Here is a 19,439-nt window from a genome sequence, read left to right on the forward strand (position 1 = left end):
CCGGGAAGATCCCACATGCCGTGGAGTGGCTAGGCCCGTGAGCCATGGCCGCTGAGCCTGCGCATCCGGAGCCTGCGCGTCCGGAGCCTGTGCTCCGCAACGGGAGAGGCCACAACAGTGAGAGGCCCGCGCACCACAAAAAAAAAAAAAAAAAAAAGTAAAAGGATGGAAAAAGATACACCATGTAAACACCAACCAAAAGAAAGCAGGAGCTGCTATATTAACTTCAATAAAGGTTTATTCAGATTCACATTCTTTCCATATGCACATAAAAGAGTCATTAAGGGAGACCATATTCTGAGCCATAAAACAAGTCCCAATACATTTAAAAGGATTAAAATCATGCAACATATGTTTTCTGACTACAGGAGAATTAAACTAGAAGTCAGTAACAGACAATATCTGGAAATCCCCAAATACTTGGAAAGTAACCAACACACTTCTAGATAACTCATGAGTCAAAAAATAAATCACAAAAGAAATTAGAAAATATTTAAAACTGAATAACAATGAAAACACAATATTTTTAAATTTGTGGGATACAGTTAAGCAGTGCTTGGAGGAAAACTTGTAACATTAAATTCTTATATTAGAAAAGAAGAAAAATTTCAAATTAATAATCTGTGCTCCCTCTGTAAGAACTATAAAATGAAGAAAAATTAAATTCAAGGTAAGCAGAAGGAAATAATAAAGCTAAGAGAGAAAATAAGTGAAATAGAAAACAACAGGAAGAATCAATAAAACCAAAACCTGTTCTTGAAAATGTTTATTGATAAATCTCTAACCAAAATTATCAGGAAGAAAAGAGAAAAGACACAAGTTACCAATGCCTGAAATAAAAGAGGGGACATCACTACCAAGCTTACAGACAATAAAAGAATAATAAAGGATGCTATGAACAACTTTATGCTAATACATTTGAAAACTAAGATGAAAAGTATAAATTTCTTGAAAAACACAAACTACTAGTGTTCACCTAAGAAGAAATAGGTGTAGACAACATATTTATCTATGTAGAAAATCTAAAGGAAACTACAAGAAATCTACAAGAACTAATAAGTGAGTTTAGCAAGATAACAATGTACAAAAGTTCAATGTACAAAAATTAATTGAACTTCTACATACTAACAATGAACAATTGTAAATGGAAGATTTAAAAATTACAATAGAACCAAAAAAAAATTACAATAGAATAAAAATTATGAATTTAGCAATCAATTTAACCAAAAGAAAAAATGTGAAGGCTCATACACTGAAAACTACCAAGTATCACTGAAATAAATTAAAGATCTAAATAAATGGAGAGGTATACCATGCTCATGGATTGGAAGGTTCGGTATTGTTAGAATGACAATTTTCCTGAAATTGCTCTGTAGATTCAAAGCAATAACACTAAAAAAAAAAAAAAAAAAATCCCAGAAAGCTTTCTTATAGAAATTAACAAGCTAGTTTTAATGTTTATGTGGAAACACAGTCCACCTAAAGTAACCTAATCAATTTTGTAAAAGAAGAGAAAAGTTGGAAGACTTGTATGGTATCTCAAGGCTTATTATAAAGCTAGAGGGATGATGACAGTGTGGCATCGATGGAAGGATGAATACATAGATCAATGGAGCACAGTCCACAAAGAGACCCACGCGTATTTGGTCAATTAATGTTTGAAGAGCTTGCCAAGGCAATTCAGTGGGGAAGTCATAGACTTTTCAACAAATGATGCTGGAACGACCGGACACCCGTACTCAAAGAAATGAACTTCAACCCTCACCACACACCGCACACAAAAACGAAATCAAAATAGATCCCAGATCTAAACAGAAATGAAACTATAAAACTTTTAGAGAAGACACAGTAGAAAATCTTAGCAGCTTTGGGGTGGGCAAAGATTTTTTTAAACAGGACAGAAACAAAAGTACAAATTATAAATTAAACAAATTTTTTATTGAAGTCGATTTTTGTTGACTTACAATGTCGTGTTAGTTTCTGCTGTACAGCGAAGTGACTCCGTTATACACATATATACTCTTTTTCATATTTTTATTTTAAAATTTTAATTTACTAAAATTAAGAAGTTTGTTCTTCAAAAGACACTGTTGAGAAAACGAAAAGGCACGCCGGATCCTGGGGGAACATATCTACAAGTCATAAGTCTGGGGAGGAGGCACTGGATGGTAAAATATCTGGGGAAACAGAGGGGAAAACTCCTGCCCAAGGTCCCTGGGTGCTCAGGGGCTGCACTGGCACCCAAACCAGGTGTTCTGACCCAGCGCGATTGAAGGCACTGACGTTGTCCTGAGCACAATCTAATCTTTTAGTGAATTCTCATTTTCCAAGTGTCTAAGCCTCTCACCGTTCATGGTCATTGGCCAGAGGGTCCTAGCTGGGCTGGGCTGCCCCCTCTCTGGGCTGCGCTTATCGCAGTGGGCAAGTTCCCCAATCATCACTGGGACAAAGCGAGCAGGTGAACCTGGGGCCCTTTCCTCCCACACACCTGAGTAGGGTGGTCGGCGTGTCTGCCAGCGCATGTCTGCCGCCATGCTGGACCCCTGTCTTCCTGGTGTCCTGATGCCACCCAGCAGGAGTACCTCCGGGAGGGGGGTTGCTCTCCTGGCCGCTCGGGGCTGGGGTAAGAGGCAGCTGGACCGGCGCTTGAGGTGCCTTTGGAAGAAATCCACCTTGGAGGCAGTGTGGCTATGCTGGCAGAATCTGGAGAAAACATAGCGTTGCTTCATAAGTGAGTCAGCTGACCATCTTACAAGTCTTCCCCAAACCGACCAAGCCATTTTCACAACATGAAGTGAGCAAAAAATGTAATTATTTCAAGGTGTCCTTCCCCTCGAACTCACTGGAGGCTCACAGCTTAGGGGTTTAAAAAAAATACATGTATTTAAAGCAAATATTATTGCAAATGACTACTCTGTAATTTGGATTAATTGCTTTCGTTTTTTTCTGGAAATAAAATCTTTAAGGCAAACCCATAAAAACCCTGGAGCCCAGGGCGGCTGTTCTCTGCAGCGCCTCGTTTACAGAGAGCCTGGGGCCGCCCTCCAGGGGACCTTGATGGGTCAGGGAGTCCCCTCTTGGGCCAAAGCCCCCGGAGGAGGCTATGGCATGCCCCCCAGAGCTGGGGACAACCCCAGCCCAAGATGACAGCCTGTGAGCCTCAGGGGTGGCCCCAAGACCCTGACCCCGCGAGGGTCCTGAGAGGCCCAGCCAGGTTCATCATTAGCCCCTGTGGCGGGCAAGGTCAGAGGCCCAGGGACACACAAGGGAGAATGTGTCGGCGTGGGGCTGGGAAGAGCTGGGCCTGGGCTGTGCCCGTGGTTATATGAAACACGTGGCTGCGTGTTGCACAGGGGCAGGGTGTGCAGGCAAGTTGGACAGATGGGAGACTCCTACATCCCAGGGCACCTCCCCTGGGGCTTCCTGCACACCATGGAGCACCCTGGACTTGAGGATTTGCCGACCCAGGAGCCCGTCACGGGGAGGGGTCTCAGCAAGGCTGTGGGCGTGGGGGGGGTGTCCGGTTTTAGGAGCGAGCTGGACACCCACGTGCAATGCTACAGGGGCACAAAGAAGATGAGGATGGAGCATGGACCACTTGGAGGTCTCTGGAGACCCCCTGAGAGTAGTTTAAGCAGAACAGGGGCAAAGGGAAGAGTGTCTGGAAGGGGCCGGGCACAGGTGCCATGTGACCACCATTTGCCTGGTCCCTTCAAGCCCATCATCTTGTTTGTTCTGATCAGCAACCCCAAGTGGGCGTCATGTTTCCTTTTCTGGGTCCCCCACCCAGCGTGCCATGGCCAGGAAGGGCAGATGGGAGAGCTGTGCTTCCTGCAGGCGCCTATGGACAGAGGGGAGGAGGGGCAGGTCCTGGGCTCCCCTGGGGCCAATGGCAGACACATGGGTCCTGCCTGCTTGTCAAGGTGAAATGTATCCCTGCAGGCAGGTGGGCAGGGAGAACAGAGGTCTGGGGTCCTGGGCCAGCTCTGTTGCCTTTGTGCCCTGTGACCTTGAGCAAGCTCCACCCCACCCCCTGCTAGGCCTCAGTTTCCCCAGTTCATTCCCAGTTTCGTCATGAAACTCAATTTCCTTCATTCATCAGGCAGGTGGTCCATCCATCCATCCATCCACCCACCCATTCTTCATATACCCATTCATCCATCCACCCATCCATCCTCCATGAATATATTCATCCGTCTATCAATCCATTCATTCATCCACCCATCCATCCTCCATGAATATATCCATCCATCTATCAATCCATTCATCCATCCACCCATCCATCTATCCATGAATATATCCATCCGTCTATCAATCCATTCATCCATCCACCCATCCATCCTCCATGAATATATCCATCCGTCTATCAATCCATTCATTCATCCACCCATCATCTATCCATGCATCCATCCATTTATCCATTCATCTATATCCATCCATCTATCCATCCATCCAAACTATCAATCATCTCGCCTGTGTCACACTCTCTGCCAGGCATTGGAGAATAAAGGGAAATAAACCAGGTAAGAAGCCCACCCCCTCTCTGAGTGGCACCCTGAGAGTTGTATGGGGGGAGATAATAGTTTGAGGACCAGGCAGGAGGCGTTTGCAGTAAGAGTGCAGGTGAGAGACGGGGGCAGCCTGGAAGAGGCGGCAGCAGAGGGTACAGATTGCAGCTGGTTACTGTGAATGGAAAATAGCTGCCCTTGTTGGTGGGGAATAAGGCCTGTGTCCTGGGACAGGCCCAGGGGTCCCACCAGACCACCATCTGCCAACTTGGCCATGGCACCCTCCTGGCTGGCAGCCCTGATGAGTGGACCCTCGGGGTCCTCATGTGTCCACAAGCAGGGGCATGGGGGGAGCCAGCTCCACTCAGGGTGGTGCAGGAGGAGGGGATGGCGCCCCTGGCCGGAGGGAACCAAGCCCCTGTGGAGCCCCCGGTCCCCTGTCCTGGAGAAGGCGTGGGCGGACGGGGTGTGGAGGACGGGGGATGGTGGAGGAGTACCAGGCAGCCAGCAGGGTGGGCAGATGACCCATCCCGCTACAGGGAGGGGGTCCACCCACCCCATCCTTCCAGGGCTCAGCGCGAGGTGCCCTGCCTCCATGCGCTTCTCTGTTCGGGTCTCTTTTGACCACACAGCCCCACCGGGGCCTCTGCTGGAGCCCATTCTCTGAGCCAGCATAGTGGGTGTGAGCCTGTAATCCCCTCCCACGGGACCCCAGCTGCTCCTGTGCTCGAGACTGCAGCCCGTGGACATCCTGGACGCGCCAGGAATGGGAGCTAAGTTCCACTGGGCTGGAGAGTGTCAGGAGGGCTTCCTGGGGGCGATGGCCTTGCAGCTCTGGTAAACTCCCCTCCTGCAGTGCCCAAGGGGCTGCATCCTCCGTGTCCATGTGCAGGGAGGGATCCCCTGGTGATGGAAAGTCTGAAGCTCTCTGGGTGGGTTTGTGCAGATCCCACCCTGGTGTGGGCCCCCAGTGGCTACAAGGTGCCCTGGAAGGCTGCTTCCTCCGCAAGGACCCTTCCCCGGCACCTCCTGTCTGTGTTTACAAAGTCCTCCTTCATCCTGCAGGCATGCTGCCAGTGGCTCTGTTTGTGACGCCCGCATCTCGCATCTCAGGCGAATCTCACCCTGGCACTTGTAAGCATCCCGATGCCTGGTGCCCGGAAGGAGCCCCGTTTTAGTAGGTTTTCCAAGGGTCACTTTTTTCAGGGGAGGCTGGGGTCCGGGGTGCAGCCTTCCTTCCCTGGAGGCTGCTGAGGCCGAGGGCCTGGCCTGGGGTGGAGAGAGTAGGAGAGGGTGCTGGGGGGAGATGCCAGGAGCCCTGGGACTGCGCCCCTGGCTCTGACCATCACAGCCTTCTTTGGGGTGACAGACCCAATTTAAGTGTGTGGACGGAGGCCAGTCTCTGCCCTCAAGCCCTCAGCAAAGAGCTCCTGATTCCCCCTCCCCAGCAGGGCTCTGCCCCATCCCCCGTGTCCTCCTGGGGTCCAGGACGAGGGGAGGACCTGACCTGGGAGCCGCCGGAGTCTTCAGCACCCCTTGGGGTCCAGCCCCAGCTGGAAAGTGAGTAGAATCTCGACTCTGAGGTAACGTTGTCCACTTCTGAGTGGGGGCTTCGGAGGAGGTGTCCACCTCACACCCATCGGGGACCGGGGCAAATCAGATCAGACCCTGTGCGGCCTCCGGGGGCTCAGAGTCAGGAGGGAGAAGACAGAGGTACGTGATGGAGTGCCTATACCCCCAAAGACGCCCCCGAAGAGGGCTGCAACACCCCCACCCTGTGCAGAGGAGCAAAAGCAATCCCACACCACAAGCGAGATGCAGAAGAAGAACATTGCTGAAAGCAGCCCGGCAAGGTGGAAGCAGCTGAGTGTCCATCCACGGCCGCACGGGTGCCCCAGGGGGGTCCAGTTCACTCTGCGGTAACAGGCACCCCGACAAGGAAGGAGATGCTGACGCCTGTTACAACACGGATGAACCTCGAGGACACTGTGCTCGGTGAATAAGCCAGACACTAAATATTGTCTGGTGCCGCTCATGTGAGGTCCCTAGAGGAGGCACATCCAGACAGAAAGGAGAAGGATGGGTGTCACGGGTGGGGGAGGGGTGCGGAGTGAGTGTCTAGTTGAGGCAGTGCGTCAGCTCGGGACGATGAGAAAGTCCAGGAGACCAGATGGTGGTGATGGTCGCACAACAGTGTGAACGTGCTTAATGCCACGTTCTGTGCACTTAAAAACGGTTGCGATGGTAAATTTTCTGTGTAGGATTCTCAGCCCTTCACACACACCAGCAACCTTCACCCCAAAACAGTCCACAGGTGGGTGCTGTTCTCACATTTGCAGGTGAGGAAACTGAGACCCGAACAGGTCGCAGGGTGGGGAGGGGCAGCTCTCCCCAGAGCCTTCACTCCTGCCCCCTTCCCCCCCTTCCCCCCACCCAAGGTTCGAAGCCCAGATGCCCCTCCCCCCATCTGAAACAACTGGGAAACTGAGTCACAAGCTCAGGGCGTGTCCCAGTCTTCCACACCCTGTTAGAAAGGAGGCTCTGATTTCAAAATCAAGTTAATCTTTAGAAAATAAAGTTGTATTTAATGCCCCTCTCACACATGCGGTGAGGCAGCAGTACCGGCAGTGGGACCAGGAGAAGCTCCAGGATGTCTGCGCCGGCTCTCAGAGACAGATAGGATTTTGTTCTTAATTTTAAACATTGTAACAATTACACAACTAATATATACTGCCTGGAGAAGAATTAAAATGCACATAAGCATAACAGAAAATAGTTATAATATCCTGAAATCCCATCACTCAGAGAAAACCGCTGTTAATATTTCAGTTGATGTCCCTGAAGGTCCCCCCACCCCAGGACATATCAGTGGAACCAACAGACTCCATGCATCAAGTCTTTTTTGCTGGAATGTGCCATGGGGGAGGCTCTGGGGAACTAACCCATCGGAACCCAGGAAAGCTTGCTTGGAGAGGCTGGACCCTGCAGAGCACCAGGCCCAGACCTAAGAATGGACACGGCTTCTCTAAGAGCCACAAAAGCCTCCGCTTAAGACAGCAGGTTAAACACACGTGACAGTCCTCTCACTGCAAACACACTGCAACCACAATAAAGCGATGTTAAAAGACATACCCACGAGGTGGAGAGGACAGAGAAACCACAAATGTCTAAAAGCCGAACTGCATGGAGCCACGGTAACCGGGTCACTGACAAGAGACACAGCCCTCAATGGAGAGTGGAAATGCGAGATTTTACCAGAGTTAGGACAGAGAGCACCCCTAATCTCAGGACTGGCCATAAAAGCACCTCTAAAGGAGGGGTGCACAAATGGCTACGGTCAGGAAAGCGGACGTGAAAGGGGTTTGTGAGGAAGTTCGAGTCCTAGATCCCCTCCCCCTCCAGCCGCCCCTCCCCCATGTCAGGAAAGCCCCAAGTTCTATTCCCTGGAATGCAGGCAGTCTTACCCCTGTCTTCACCCCAACGTGGCCCCCAGAAGACTGGCAGCCATGCCCCTGCCTCAGTCACTGGGAATTAGATTGGTCCCTAAGGATGACGTCACCAAGTGTTCCCAGGACCACCCTTCTGTGAATCTCAAAGGCAACAGCCCCCCCCCCGCCCTCTCAGATCTTCCAACCAGCTCTGTACTACACCCTCTGGGTCACGGGCAGACAGCCAAGGATCAGCAGATATTGGAGGAAAGGCAGAGACTGAAACAAGTAGTACAAAGCCATTAGGACGACACCCGGACCACATGGGCAGAAGAAGACTTCATGCTAACTATCAGTTTCCAAAGGCAAAGAACAGAGGAAACAGTGGAAAATCAGCAACACAGCGTTTCAAGAAACGTTCCTAGAGCTGGAGGACGTAAGCTTCCAGCTTGAAAGACCCCACCGTGGATGAAATCAGACGCTCGAGGTGCGTCATTGTGAAACAGAGGAACACTTGGGACGATGAGGAGCGTCTATGGATTCCAAAGACAAAACAGCAAGTCACGCACAAAGTATAAGGAAACAGAATCTCCTTGGACTTCTCAACAGCCACCCTCGAAGCAAGAAGACCGTGGGGCAAAACTCTTAAAATTCTGGGTGAAAATCATCTCCAATCCAGAATTTTACACCCAGCCAGGCTAGCATTCCGGGTGGTGGAAGAATAAAGGCATTTTCAGACACGTGAGGTCCAAAAAATGAAATGTATCTTCCAGTTTACCAGAAGTTACTGCAGGATGTGCTCCACAAATGTGAGAAAGTAAGCCAAGAAAATACAAGCACTAGGGAGCAGAAGATGCAAAGGCATTCCCTAGGGGATAACGACCAGACCTTCTAGGCTTGTGGCCATGGGTGGGATGTCAAGGGCAACTGGTCCATCCATACTGGAGCAGAGTGAGTAGGAACCGGATGTGAGGACGGCCATGACCAACGTCCTCGCAGCCACTGTCCTCTGGATTAACTTGGGAGAGCCTGGCTCAGACGTTTATCTTGACCCAGCTTGTCTTCACCACAGATGGATGAGGTTCCTGCCCCCCCGTTTGAGTTTCCTGTGGTCGCTGTAATGTAGCCTGAAGTGGCACAGATTTACCATTTTACTAGTCTGCAGGTCAGAAGTCTGAAGTGAGTCTCACTGGGTGAAAATCAAAGTATCATTGGTCAGGCTGCTTTCTTTTCTGGGGGGTCTAGAATAGAGTTTCTTGCCTTTTCTGTCTTCTAGAGGCTGCCTGCTCTCCTTGGCTCCTGGCCCCTTCCGTATGCAAAGCCAGCAAAACCATCTGACTCTTTCTGCTTCCCTCTACCACATTTAAGGAGCCTGTGATGACGCTGGGCCCAGCCACGTAACCCAGGAGATGCTCTCCCTACCTCGAGGTCAGCTGATTAACCATCTTAATTCCAGCCACAGCCTCAGTCTGCGGCCTCCCCCAGCCCACTACCCCCTGATTGATTTCCTGTTCCTCTCCCTCCTCCCTTCTGCTCCAGCACTGGGTGCTTTTGCCTCTGGGCACTCCGCACTGGCTGTTCCCGTTGCCCAAATGCTGTTCCTCTTGATGTGCACATGGCACCCTTCTCACTCCCTCACATCCCTGCTCAAATGCCACCACCTCAGGGAAGTCTCCCCAGGCCTCCCTATTGAGAATTGCACACTCCTCAGCCCCAAACCCTCACCTCTCCTCTTTCCTTACTCTCACAGTAGTACAGCCTTCCACCCGCTGCACCTGGCTTATGGCTCCCTCCCCATGAGAAAGGGAGCTGGTGGGGGAGGGAGCCACGGGGCTATGGCTGCCCTGGCACGTAGCAGGTGCACAATGAACGTGTGTCCTTGAACGCATGTATCACCCACACTGCGATCGCCGGGCACCTGACCTTGGTCAGCCTTAGTCTCCTGCTGGCTTCCAGCTGAGGGCTTCCTGTCCACGCCCAGGGCTGGAGCCGCGCGGTGGTCTGGCTCGTCTCTTGCAACCTCCACCTGCTGAGACGCCGCTGCTGTTCCTTCCACAGGTGGGCAGCCACTGATCTGTGTTCTGTCCCTCTGGATGTGCCTAGTCGGGGCACTTTATATCAACAGCGTCATACAGTATGCGGCCTTTGTGACTGCCTTCTCTCACTGAGCATCACGTTTCCAAGGGCCCTCCATGCTGTAACAGGGGTGAGGACTCCATTCCCGTCGCTGGCTGAGAAATATGTCACACTTTGGATTCCCCACGTTTCACGCACCCACTACTGATGACTTTAATGTTCCTCACTCACTGCAATTTGAGGAAAAGCTTCTGCGGCCGGACTCACAGTTTCAGGATCTATATTACACGATAAAGCTGGAAGTCAAGTCAAGGAGATGGTTAACACAAAAACCTGGGGGTGGTTACCTCTGGGCTGGTGGGAAGGCGACACAGTTAGGGAAAGGGCGCTGCACGGAGAGCTGTGAAGAAAATGGTCACGTGCTTATGCTTCACCCAGGAGCTGGGGCCAGCGCTCACGTTACCCCCTGCAGGTCTACACGCGCCTCTTACACACTCATCCATCTGCACGCTCATCTCAAAACTGAAAAACCTTTAAGAGCATAAAGCTGTTGAAACATACACACTCAGTCGTGATTTTCAAGTAACCGATTTACTGAGATACAATTCACACAGCATGACGTTCCCTGTTTAAAGTGGGCTATCGAGTTCCAGAACATTTTCATCTTCCCGGAGGGAAACCCTGTGCTAAGGAAGCAGTCCCCCCCACATCCCTCTCCTCTGCCCTGGCAAACACTGGTCTCTTTTCTGTCTCTATGGATTTGCCCATCCTGGACACGTCCCATAGGTGGCATTGTACGGTATGTGGCCTGGTCTGACTAGCTTTATTCGGAGTCCGTGCCCATGGAGGTCTGCGTCAGGCCTTTGCTCCTTGCTGCGGCCGAACACGCCTCCGTAGTGCGGATGCGTCACTGGTGGTATTTTCACCTTCCTCATTCATTTCAATGTGATGGCTCTCATCCCAGGTGCTGGGAGACCCACAGGGCCCTCAGCTTCTGCTGGGGTCTGAACAAACCCTTCGGGAAGCTTTAATAGTCTTTCAACTCAGAACTTAGGTTTCCAAAACAAAGGCTTGAAATGCAGTCTGTGGCGTTGAAGCTGTGGCCACCTTTTACACCCACTTCTGCTGATCCAGGGAGAAACCTTTCTGATGTCCTGGGCACAGCGGAGAAAAGAGCAACGAGGATACCAGAGCGGCTCTTCTTATTTTGCAAAAAGCACACGCACAAAAGGAGAGTCCCTAGCTGTTGATTTGATTGGGAAGGCAGCCTTCAGCGCATGACATCATTGGGAGAACATAAATCTTGGTTTGCATGATTTATTTATGTTAAGAAACCCACATATGATGCTGAGTTTTCAATGGCTTTGTTTAAGTGATAGTTTTTCCTTTTTAGTGAAAGTTGGAGCGATGATAAACAGCTCCAGCTGTAAAAATTAAAGGCGGAGGTGAAGCCAAGGTGATTATTACACAAAAAATCTAAGTTTGCGGGGGGGGGGGGCCACATTTGGCCCTTCTCTACTCTAAAATGAAAATTACCCTCTGCCACCATGTGCCGTGAACAATTACCTGCTGTTTATTAATTAACCTCTTTTAAAAGTGCCACATTTCCACTTGAAACTGTTATTTCTCTAATGTGAAAACTGGCTTATTCATGTTTATTAGAACAACCATGTCCCATGTGGTCCAGGCTCAGCGCACACTTAACTGACACATATATTTTCTCAAATGACACATTTCGTGATTGGAAATTTCTTCCTGGAAGCCCAGATCCTGAGCCTGACTTGCTTGAAATGTTAGCTCCAAACTGGGCACCCGAAGCCACTGGTCTACGCCCCGGGGACGGCCCCAGAATGGTCCTGGGATGCCACTGGGTGGCAGTCAGCCACTGGCCTGACTCCCCAGCGACAGCTGGACTCTGAGAAAATGCCAGCCCCAGTGGCTGAGTCTTTCTGGACACGGTCACTGTCCAGAGCACATGGTGACCCAGAGGCCAGAGCCCCCTCTGGAGCTCACAATCCTGGTACCACATGAAACCCAGGAAAGGTCCCGGATGAAGACCCCTCCCTCCACGGCGGTGTGTCCGTCTGTCCTCCGCAAACCCTGAAAACATCCTGCTGCGTGTCACCTGGAACAGGGATCTGTGTCCAGCAGGTGACTCCCACTGTCCCAGCTCTGTGGGAAGTCCTTGCACCTCTGAGCACCAGTTTCTCCTGACTGCGGTTCCACGGTGTGGGGTTATCGTGAGGGTCACACGCACGGTGATGCCGCCCGGGGATGGGAGTGAGCTGGGCGGCCACCAGCACCCTGCCTGGTACAGGCACCAGCACCACCCGGCTCCATCACTCCAGCACCACCCGGGCTCCATCACCCCAGGCCAGGGAACCCCATGGAGAGACCACATGTCGCCCGAGGATGCTCTTTCTGCCACTGTCCCCTGCCTCCATCATCCCACCGACCCCACCCCCCAGAGCAAGTGGGCTTCCCTTTTGCACACCCTGCACCTTGCAGCCGGGGGCCTGGGTGGCTTGCTCACTGCTGCGTCGTCCCGGTCCCTCGGCACAGGCTGCTGGATGCAGGGCAGCCCTTTTTGGATCAGGACAGCGGAAGGATGGGGCACTGAGCACGGGGCTGCGCCGGCACTGCCACCCCCGGAAGGCTGCCCCCGCCCCCTCGGTCTCCTGGGCTGAAATCAGCCTTCAGGTGTCCCAGGGTCACCTTCTGCTCACTCAGCCCCCTTCATTCGTTCATTCATTCGTTCACTGAGCTCCAAGCACACTCCCAGGTGTGGGCCAGGCACTGGGACCCTGGGGGGAGCGGGGGAGGGGAGGGTAAGATGCTCGGGAAGCTGCAGGTCTGCTGGAGGAACAGGCTTCACGTTCAGCCTGAGCCTCGACTGTAGCTCCAGGCGCACCAGCCCTACCAGAGCCTCTGGCCGTACATCGATGAATGGATGAATGACTATTAGGTCTGCACGCAGTCTGAGAGCCTTGGCCTCTCGGGGGGCAGGTGGCGACCTATAAGAAGCACTGAAGGCAGGTGCCAGGAGACCAGCTGGCCCTCGGACAGCCTCCCCTCTGACCAGACCAAGGTCAAGAGGGTGGGCCTGACTCTGGGAGTGTGTTCAGAGCTGCAGGGTGAGGGGGACCCACGGCTCCCGGGAGCCCCATCCTGAGTCCTGGCCCGATCTGCCCTCTGTGTCCAGCAAGGGAGCGAGGATCTGCCCTCCACGAATCCAGCTCAGAGCCCTGGGAGCAGGCCTTGGTGCTGAGAGAGGAGGGGTCAGAGGGTGCAGGGACTCCGGCCATTAGCAGTCCCCTCTCCAAGTGCTCAGGCGCTTCCAGGAGGTGCCAGGCCCCGCCCCTGCAGGCAGCTGTGCCCACAGCACCCCACACTGCACAGCAGGAAATTGGGGTGCCCAGGAGGCCGGTGGGGGCTGACCCAGAGTCCCAGGTGGCATGGGGAAGGAGCTGGCTCTAAGCTGAGCACCTCCTGCCCCCCCCTCCCCCCAGCAGTCTGCTTGTCCTTCGGGGGGGCAGGGGAGGCGTCCTGTGTTAGTGAGGGTGAGGGCAGTGCCCAGGCAATCCCTCTGCTGCCCCCCACGCGGCAAGGCACTCATCATAGTTCCACTGATATCATGCGGGGTGCCCCATGCGTGAGGGGCTGCTACCCTAGTCCCTCAGTCCTCAAGGAGGACGCCTGACCTGCTCGAGCTGCAGGCGCAGGGCCCTGTAGCATGTCTCTGCCATTCCGGCCACCGTTCCTTCCTCCACCGGGGAACCTCGCGAAGATTTGAGAAGGAGGACGGGCGACGGAGCCCCACTGCCCTCGCAGAAGGGAGAGAAGGTGGAGAAGCCCTGGCAGGGGCAGCGGAGCCCTGCTCGCTTCCTAGAGCCCCCGGGTCCTGCGCTTGGGCGCCAGGGGCAGAAGCAGCCTGCCCTGCCCCAGCGGACAGGAATCCCCAACTGATTCCATCAGCTTCGGGTCACTCAGCACAAGAGGTAATTTTTTTCCCTGCCTGGGGCGGTCCTGGTCTCTTCCGTTTTCTTGCCGGTTCAGAGAGCCGCCGGCGATTACTGGTTTAGTGGCAGGTCAAGGGGACCTGGGGAGGGTGTGTCCACTTGGCGCCCCCTGGCCACCCCCCCATCCTCCACTGGTCCTGCCCAGAAGCAGTGGGCAGCCTGGACGGTTTGAACAGGCCGTGCCCTTCCCCGAGCTCCCCTAGCTCCCTATTCCCTCCCTCATCACTAGCTGGGCTAGTTTAAGGTTGATCTCTAAGCCCTGGGTCACGCCCCAGGGCCCCGCCCAGAAGCCCGACACCCCGCGGCGTGGGGAGGGGGAGGGACGGGGTCAAATTCCCTTCTGCGAGCTCAGCTGGAATCAGGGCTTCTATCGCCTGTCCCCCTCCCCCGGCATCCCCAGCACCCACCCTCTGTGAGGTTTTGGGTGCCCGGTGGTACCACCCCGAGAGTTGGAGCCTGTTGTGTTAAACCTCCCTGCATCCGGGCCCCAAAGGAAACTGAGAGAACCGCCCAGGGCGAGGGAAACCCTGTCCAGGGACAGGGCGGAGACTGGAGACGCTTGGGCAACGAGAGGGACCCTGGCACCTCCGCCACCGCTCCGGGGAGAGGGGAGTTCTGGGGTGGGGGCGGGGGGAGAAAAGGGGGAGGGCAGCGATCGCTCAAGAGCAACCCTGGGCCCCTTCCAGTCTGGGCACGACCTCTGAGCCCCAAAAGGTGGGCAGCGCTGGGCCCCGCCGGGCGTTTTCCATCCTCCGCTCTCCCTGCCAATCCCACATCAACCCTGGGAGGGGCGCAGGAGTATTTTGCCCCATTGCACAGATGGGGAAACTGAGGCGTGAAGAAATCCTCCTCCACGGTTACGTCGGAAGGAGGCGGCAGGACCAAAGGCGAAATTTGGTTTACAGACTAACGGGGTCGCGGTGCAGGGGCAGGGACCAAGGTTCAGAGGACGCAGAGGAGAGGGCTTGGCAAACCGAGGTGTGGATGGGGGAGTCTGCTCGGCTCTGAGGCGTCTGGGGACGCGGAGGGCGGGTTCCCGCCCAGAGGCTCCCGGGACTCGGACGCCCGGAAAGCGACGCGGCTCTCCGTTTTCGTTGTTGCCAGGGCCCTGCCTGCGCGCAGCCGGAACCTGGAGCAGAAGGCGGCGGCCGCGTCTACGCGGGCAGCGTTCCGTAGCGACCGCAGTGCCACCTCTGCGGGGCGGAGCTCTGCCCGCGCCGCAGGGCCAGGGCGCTGAGGGGAACGAAGTTGCTCCCCGCGTGCGCGGGCGGGCGGGCGGCCGGGGGTGCGGGCGGCGCGAGGGTCCTCTCTCCAGGCGGCGCGGGGTGAACGCGAGGCTCAGGACCCGCGCAAACTGGACGACGGAATTCTTAAGCGAGTTTTGAAAAGTTTTGGCATGGAGAGGGGAAGCGTGGGAAACCGATTCCGTTTATTGCGCTCGGCGGCCGAGGCCGGAGCCGGAGCCCGCGCGGTTGCTGGAGCCCGGGGACTTAGCCGCTGAGTCCCGCCCGCTTTGCGCGCTGCCGGGGAACGAGTCGCCAGGGACTTTCTGCGCTTCTTGGGGTGCTGGTTTGGGCCGAGATACTGGAGTCAACTCCCACCTGGCTCAAACGAGGGAGTTCAAGCTCACAGCCTCCATCTCTTAAATTAAAAAAAAAGAAAACAAAACTCCTGATCACATCCCGCCGAAGCACGTGGCAGACCCCAGGTGCCCCTTACGGGCACCTGCGCTCCTGCAAGATGGTGGCCTGAGCCAGGACTCCAAGATCCCGGCAGAGGAATCACCGAAGCCCTCCCAAGAGGCTGCCCGTCTACAAGAGAGAGCGTCCTCCTGCCTGAGAAGGAAGCAGGCATCTAAACATCTGGGTTTGTTCGCAATCAGCTCCATGGCTCACATTCCTGGGAAGTCTTGGTTGGGAGCGTCCCCAACCCTCTCTGCGACCCACTCCAGAACCAGGGACTGGGTGTGGGTGCCGGAAGGCCTCCGCTCGGAGCCGCCCCATAGCTTCTGAACTCGCTGGCCAGAAATCAGGTCCTGTGTGCTTCTGGCTTCTAAACTTACCTGGGTCACAGCGAGTGTCTCTGGGCCTGGGGTAGGAAGAGGGGCAAAAGGAGGTCTGAAATATTAACCCCAGGGTCCAGGGAGGCTCCTGTGGTTCCAGTCTGGGGCTGAGATGCGGTGCTGGGGCAGCACCCACCATGGGGCCAGTGTGGAGGCCCGGCTGGGGAGGAAAGGGCTCTGTGGGTTGCCTGTGCCCCCCACCCCATGCTGGACCAAACACTCTTCACCCCAGGCTGGAAGCCCTCTGCATTCAGTCCCTGACTGGGTCCCCTGCTGGCCACAGAGGCCATTTCCGCTTCCTTCTGTGTGCGGTGGGAACCATGCTGCTTGTCCCCAAGCATCCCGAGGGGTCTCCTGCTGCTGCTCACGTGGGAGCCATTTCCACCTAGTGTGCGGCAGGATGTGCCCAGAGAGGGAGACCCCCATCTTGGCCTCACTCAGTGGCCCTAAGTCGGGGGTGGGGCGAGGACCGGTGGTTTGGACACCTCCCGGGGCGATTCCGGATCTCCTGAGAGGCGTCCCCGTGTAAACGAACGGAGCCTGCCTTTATTCTCTCAGCTACTCTTTTCTGAGCAGAAACTGGAGGGTGAACAGAACCTGACCGTCATCCGATGCAGCCAGGAGACTGAGTGCCTGGAGCCCAAGGGCGAGTTCGGTGAACACAGAGGGGAACGTGGAGGAAAGCAGCGGGAACCTAGCAGGGTCAGTGCGTCTGGCCCGTTGGCTGCCTGTTCCCACCCCGCAGCCACAGTGTGCAGAGGGGCTCCCTGGGCCTGAGGTCCTGGGCTGGGCCGCTGGACGGCTCTGACCCTGCACCTCCAGGCCCACAGATCTCACGACGTGGACCTCCTCTCCACAGGCACGGCCCCTCCCAGTTGGCATGGGGCCCCTTCCTCTAGCCCCGCAGTGTGGACGCTGGGAGTGTACTCTACCCCAGTGTGGTTTGCTACAAATGGGCTTCTTGGGAGCCCCGGGGCCCACAGTGAGGCTTACGATAGCCCTGCAGGACCAACTTCACCTGCTCTCTCCCAAGCCCAGCCTCTTCCCAAAGGAGTTCATTGGGTCTTGGGTCTCCAGCTGCACCTCCTTGCTTGCTGGTGAGGCTGGGAGTGTGCTGAGCTCTGGCCTGAAGCAGGATTCTAGGTTGCGGGAGAAGTTGGTGGTAAAAGTGCCCCCTCCCGTCCCCTAGACCGCAGCGTTGAAGTCTGTTCCCAAACTCCACAGGGTATAGAGCACATCGCTGTGGGCGACCCACACGCCACCAGCCTCGGACAGCCTGGCAGGGACAGAAGCCCCTGATGAGGGTACCAGGGACGGGCTGGGCGGCACTTGTGTGCTCCCACCCCAGTGCGGAGTCCCCAGGCCCCAGCTCTGGGCCGGCCACAAGAATTCCCCAAAGCTTAGCTCAGTTTGAAAACAGCCTTTCAACCTTTTAGTACCATTGAAATGAAAACTGCCTTATTCTGGCTGAGCCCCCCCGGCCCAACCTGTTTCCCCAAGTCTCTTCATGTCAGCGGTGGGGCAGGACACAGAGCGGGGCGCCCCGGAGGACCTGCCTCTGATTTTCCCTGCTCCACCCTTTTGCTCCTCAGGACTCTCCCTGAGGCCTGACCTGCTCCCCGTCAGGTCTAAGTCTCACCACGCGGGGGCAGGGCCTGGCCAGGCCGGGACCCAACCTTGGCCGGGGCCATGGCCTTGGGGACGCCTGCCCGGGCTTCTCAAGCTGATGTGGCTGGAACCCTGGGGGTGTCGGCACCTCGGCTGTCTCCCTTGGTCACTAGCTTACCCCTCCCCAGGCAGGCTCTGAGCTGTAGTTCTCCCCACCCTCCAGGGCCCTAGGGGACACGGGCAAGAGACAGCGCAGCCGGGCCCTCTCCCCGGACGCCTGCCCGCCTCTCCTGGGCCCCGGCAAGGGTGCAGTCCCAGAGTCCGGAGGCTGCCCCACAATTTTAACCACCTCATGAGCTGAGGGAGGGAGCACAGAGAGGGCCTGAGTGAGCTGGGGCACCCCCAGAAGAGGCTGGGCCTTCCTGACCTCGGGTCCTGCCAGCTGCCACCCGGGTGGGAGAAGCCGTGCTAAGCTGGGGGTGGGGTGCGGAGGGGACCCCCTCTCTGCAGGTGGGAGGGCTTCACGGGAGCCACTGTATTCCCCCCAGGCCTCACACCTAACCTGGCTGGGAGAATCTGGGGTGCCGAGGCGGGAGGGAGACCCTGTGTCTGTGCTCTTCTGGCCAGCGCCCCAGCGCAGTTCTGCTCCCCGCTGGAGCCTGCCGTGGCTGGGCGAGGGAGACGGCTCCAGAGCGGGGGGCTCCAGCTCCAGAGCGGGGGGCTCCAGCTCCCTTCCTGCCTGTCCCAGCGACCCCCCCCACACACACCCTCAGCTTGAGAGGACTCTGAGCCCACGAGGACTTGCAGCCATGCCCTAGCCCCCCGTGGCGACTCTCCTCCAAGCCCCGGGGGCCTCTGAGCCTGGGGGTTCTCTGCCCAGTCCCAGAGGAAAGATGGTCAGGGTTCGGGAGGCGGCGAGGGGGAGGCGGCGAGCCACAGGCCCTTGGAGGGCTGCAGGCCAGGGGACTGAGCTGACGGTGAATTCGGGCCGCCACCGCAGGCAACACTCACCAAGGGCCGGAAACAACAGAGGCGGCGGTCAGTGGGCATCCCGGCCGGGCAGAGAGCGCCTTCTCCGTCCGGGTCAGCAAGCGAGCGGGCTCAAGCCTGGACACAACACCCCCCAGCAGTGGGGGCTCCGTCGGGGTTCGAATCCCGGCAGGGAAGCGGCTGAGGACGGCCGAGAGGCCAGGGTGGAAGGCTCAGCGTGCTGCCGCCGCTGGCTTTTGACAAGCCCGGCTCCGTCGGGCTTTCCTCTGGGGTAGCGTGGGCCATGCGCCCCTCGGCATCGGGGCGCCTCTGCTAGGACCCCGAGGTTTTGGGGGCAGCTCCTTGGACATTGCCAGTTCACCTCTTTTATGGCGAGGACGCGGGGTTCCGAATGTAGGTCCCAGCGGAGGCGCCACTGGTCTCACTGCACAACAAAGGGGAGGGGCACGGCCCGGAGCCCACCCAGGGCGGCAGAGACCCCGCACCGCGCACACGACCCCTCCCCGGCTCAGGGAGACTCTCTGGCAGCTGCAAGTCCCGCGGCCTGGCAGAACCCTGGTACTTGAAGGAGCGCGGGGGTCAGCGCCTCCGTTTGCTTCCAATTCTTTCTCGAATCCCAGACATACTCGAGTGAGCAGTTCTCAGCGTCCCCTCCAGGCCCCTGGGCCCGGAACACGCTGCCTGCGCCCAGCCTGCCCCTCCGCCGCCGCCCCTCCGAATTTGAGGGCTGTGGGGCAGAAGGAACGCC

This window comes from Stenella coeruleoalba (assembly GCF_951394435.1).
Source record: "Stenella coeruleoalba genome assembly, chromosome: 1".
Lineage (NCBI taxonomy): Eukaryota > Metazoa > Chordata > Mammalia > Artiodactyla > Delphinidae > Stenella > Stenella coeruleoalba.